This window comes from Pygoscelis adeliae, unplaced genomic scaffold (genome assembly GCF_000699105.1).
Source record: "Pygoscelis adeliae isolate BGI_AS28 unplaced genomic scaffold, ASM69910v1 Scaffold50, whole genome shotgun sequence".
NCBI lineage: Eukaryota > Metazoa > Chordata > Aves > Sphenisciformes > Spheniscidae > Pygoscelis > Pygoscelis adeliae.
The window spans coordinates 679,823-684,807 of record NW_008823963.1 but is presented as its reverse complement, the minus strand read 5'-3'; positions in this window follow the sequence as shown (position 1 = coordinate 684,807).

The window sequence follows — 4,985 nt, the reverse complement described above, 5'->3', positions numbered from 1 at the left end:
TATTAGTAAATTCCTTCCATGTTTCTGCACTTCTGGGTTTATAACCTACCCCCAATTTACCTATACAAATAAGACAGGTCTCTCTTAGAGCTGGACGGTGTCCTCCTTGGCCTCTTGGGAGGACAGCCTTTGGCACGGGAGCTGCAGCCATTGGCACTGCGTCCTGCCTTCTCCCTGCAGAAGTCAAGCAGAAGTGGTAGAGCTGATGAAGAAAATCTCTTTGTGAGAGCTGCTGCTGCTTCTGGAGTAAAGCTACTGTTTGTGTTCATCCTTGAAGCTGAGGACACCCTGCTGTCCTGCTCTTGAGGTTGCAGAAACCAATTTTGCTTAAATAATGTGAGTCTTCCCTCCTCACGCTGCTCTTAGGGCATGGAGGATTGCAAACACAGAACGGCAGAGTTCTATTTTCCATTGTGAAGCTGCGAGGACAGTTGGCAGCGGCAAACCTCCACCTTTGATTTGTGAGCTGGAAATGGTTGCAAAATCTGAATTTCAGAAACAAAAGGCCTGACCATTTTTAGACCCAGGGCTTGCATGTGTTTCCCTCCCACCCAAGGCAGAATGGAAGGGAGCGGGGCTTCCCCATCCTCCCTGTAAGGACTCCCCAGGCACCATCCTCCTCGGGCTCCGTACTGTGGATGGGGCTGGGGGGAGAGAGGGATTCCCAGATTGATGGCTTCCCTCAGGAAAGCTGCCACAGCTGAAATCTTGTGCTTTAGCTGCCTGTACACTTGCCAGATCCATTTAGTGCATAATTCATTTTGCTCTCAGGGATACACAAAGGGGTTTTATGAATGCTGAATTATGTAAATAAGGGTGTGATTCTTTGTCTGTTCCAGGATGGAAATGTTAATAGAAGAGCCAGGGGACTTTGAAGCCAAGTACAAATGCTGCCATCTCACAAATCTTCAGGAAGAAGAGCAGCTCTCCTTTAGTCAGCCTGACTGCATTATCTCGTTGGACAACCTGGACTAGCTTTGGCCTGTGAAATCCTCTCTCAGCCTCGCCATCAGTAGCGATACAAACGTCTTCCAAATCAGCAACGTACAGACCAGCTCAGAGAAAGCACTAACGCTTTTGTGGGGAGAAGGAAAATGAACAGTTTGTTTCTTAATGTAAAGCAGAGCCCTCTCTGCTTGTAGGTTAATAAATATTTGGCAGGAATAACGCTGTAAAGCAGATGCCTAAGAAAAAAGAATTAAATGCAGGGTTCTTCCTCCCCTGGGCTGTTTTCTGCAGAAAGAGCTGCACAGTCAAGCTAACCCCGACCCTCGGCTGTATGTGAGGGGGGGCTGTACACATACACATGCTGTTCTACTGTCACCACCATTTCTGTTGTCTAATTCAGTCCATTGAATTTTCCAGAGCAGAGCTTTCTACTGTAAAAACTGTTTAAGTAAAATAATAGCAGGGGATGAGGGGAAAAGGATGAGGTGCTGCTATTGAGAGCACTTTGGAGCGCAATAAGACTTGAATCATTTGCTGTTATGGAACAGGGCCCGTGACTCGAGGCCCTTTGCCTGGAAAAGCTCACTCCAAGCCGCTCCACCAGCTTTAACCTCCTTTTGCACCTGCAGCAGATGTTCAAACACCTTGGGCCTTGTCCATCTGGTGTCTCGCTCAGCGCAGGCAGCTTGGAGCAACAGTACCACCCCATGGCAGCCTGCTTTGGCGCAGGTTGGCTCCTGTACCTCTGTGAAGTGAGCGCTGTGGCCATTAAACCCCTGTTTAGGGGACACCTCTTACTGAGCTGTCCCGTTCCTTGCTTTCTCTTGTGGTGGGGTTGAAGGACCAGCCCAGCCCATGCCAAGTACTGCCCAATGCTTTTGGGGGGGGGCGTTTTTGTTGGTGGGGGGGGGGCGGGGGGGCAAGATTTGTGGTAGGTGAAGTGCACGCAAATAGCAGAAAGCTGCAGATACACTTCTGCTGGACAAGGCGCCATCCTCACTGTGCCTCCCTGCATGGAGCCGGGGAAGGGGAGGACAGGAGACGGGTGGCAGCGGCACGAGGAGCCCGGCAGGCTCTGCTCCCCACAGGGCCTGGCACCGCTGTGGAAGGGGGGTGCTGGGGCACTTGTGCCTGTGCGGTACCTGCAAACACGGTGACGGTGTCAAAACTGGGCACGGGACCAAAGCTGTATGCCAGCTGCCCTGCGGTGAGGGGAGAACACTGCCATTCCCACTTGATTTTCCATCACTTCAGATCTCTGTTCCAGCTAATGATTTTCTGGGCCATGTAATACTGGCATTATCAAAGTCTGTCATGAAATGCTAAAATCCAGGGGGATATGGATAAGAGAAAACACAGAGCTGCTTGAACATTACTCAAAATATTTTAATGTACATGCTGTAGCCACATTAAAGAAGGGGAAAAAACATTCTTACAGAGATGAAAAATGTCGAAGGATGTGACTTCATGCCAAAAGCTATATATTTCAAAGTGACTGAAGCCAATAGCATCAAAATAGCTCTTTTTCTGGCATGTGAAAACCAGACCAAGAGTCATGGAAAAGGGAAGAACAAACGTGTTTGATAGATTAAGCTGTTCTGCTCCATCAGGTAAAGAAGCATTCTTGTGTTTGTGGGGTTTTTTAACAGGTATACATTTGGTATAAATACTACTTTAAACAGTTCTATTTGTATACACCTAGTAGGCTGGAACAGCTGTAGTATGTTGGGTAGATATTTACAGAGAATAATGACTGATGTAGAACATGACGGCAAGTATGAAACTCCTACCAGATACGGTGTTTGAATAACACAACAGTGAATATCAGCCACAGGCGAGTGCGGCACCTGCCTTGGTTACAAGGTGAGAGTTGCAAGTTCAGCAGCCTGCGACCGCGCTGTCTGTCCTTACAGTGGTACGCTGCAACTAGCCAGCACCCAGCCCCACCTAACCCTGCCTTCCTCAGCGTGGGAGCGAGAGTGCTAGACCCCTGCCAAAAGCAGCCTCTCTTACCTCTCCCATTTGTCTCAAGGCCTTGGAGAAAATAAGGACAAGATTCAGCTGAAGGACCAAAACTCCCGAATTCTGCTGGCCACATATAGGTCTCAGTTGCTTTCCAAAGCCCTCGTTATAGTCAGTGGAAATCTTGATAATAGAGGTTAAGCCCAGCCTACAGTAGATACCTAAGTCTAGTTGGCTTCTAGGCTGATGAAAACAGGAGTTTAGACATGGACCACTGTAAGGGACGAGGCCCACCTGGCTGTGCTGTAAGCACAGACAATGCCCCAGGGAAAGCTCCAGAAGCCAGCCACGGGGAGGGGCCCGGTGTCACTCTCCTTGGCTGACTAATGTCTCAACCACTCCTGGAGCTGGGGTGAGAGAAGACTCTAGAAACCTTGGGCTGGAGCCAATAAATAGGGGCGCACGTGAGCCTCCGGGGGGGCACTCTCCACACCGACACCCCCCGTTGGCAGGTCCAACGCTGGATCCAGGATTGGTGATTTCTTTATCTCTCTCTCTCTCTACCTCTCTCCTGCTTCCCAGTTCTCCCTTTCTCTTTCTCTCTTCTCCTCTCCCTTCTCACTCTCTGTTTTGATGTTGTTAAGCAATACAAGGCCTACCTCAACTCCTCACAAAGCCGCTTAGCTTGTATTATGTATTAAGACATAGAGGGTTGATGTTTATAGAAGCGTTCGTGCCATTAAAGTTGGAGTTTGTTTTTGGACCTTGAGTGTTATTTCACCTTAATCCACGCCGAGGGGATTTGCGGATCTTAGTCACTCTCCCCTTCTCCTAGGTGGGACATGACAACCACGTGTGGACATCTACTACCTGGTGGTCCCTTTGACGGTGTTGCCGGCAAAGCCCCATTCCGTAGTCCCTGTCAGATTTGTCTCTCTCACCAGGCTCAAAAGCGTCAATAGGAGGGGGACAGCTGCTTGCCCAGAGATGAGTGCTTACTCCGAGCAGTTGTACTCAGTTTAAGCAAAGCAACTGCCTCTTTTCATTTCACTACCATCTATTTAAACCACTCTTTTCTCAGTGGGTTTCCCACCAATTTTCCAACAGGCCATTTATTCCCACATGCTCTTAGTGCTCCTAAATCAGGGCTGAGGACAACTAAAAGGCAGAGTGCTGACCATGGCAATACCTAATGCCGCTGGAGGATCCAGCCCCAAGCCATAGGTGCTGAACAGCCTCTGTTACTCCAAACTGTTCTTCAGCCAGTGAGGTATCCCAGGCTAAAAGTAACACAGGGAAAGCTACACAACACAAAAACACTGTACAGAAAAAAAATGAAAACTAGCATCTTCCTAGTGGGAGAACATTAGAAAAATCCCCTCAGCGGGAGGGAGAGAAGCCTGGAAAGAAACTGGAAGCAGTGGGGTGGAGGAGGCTAAGAGGTGTGTGTAAGAGGCAAATCCTGAAGTTGCAGCGTGACAGAGCAAGAAACCTTCTCAGTACCGTTCTGCCCTGAATGTCACGGCAGCCTGCGTGGACCAGACCTGTGTATTCACCTCAGAACCAGGCTGTCAGCAGAGACAACTATTCTGCAGCAAGTAGAAAAGCAACCAGCACAACTAGGCTCCTATCGGCAGAACCTGAGCAAACGCGGCCTTCATTCTCCCTAACTAATGGAAACACGGTAGTGCGGCAACTACTTCGGAGAAAAGCTGGCACTAAATAGTGAAAGGACGTGGAGCAGCCATCATTAAATGAAATAAAGAGGAAGAAAACATAGGCCTAGTAGCAAGAAAGACTGCAACACAGGGCTTGTTCTCCCTGTCTTGCAGAAACCCTGCCGGGGGGGAACAGGCTGTCCCTGCCTGCCAGCCCACGCGGTTTCTTAGCAGCCTCCCTCTGGGACTGCCCACTTGCTGAGAGGGAATTTACTCAAGACCCCACATATAGGAGCTGCAGGCACCAGGGCCCTCTTTTCTCTTCTCAGGTTTAGTGAAGCCGTATTGCCGCAGATGCCTTCCACCAGTGAGCTTTTTGGGACTTACTTCCAAGTGAGGGTTTTACCAGTGTGGATG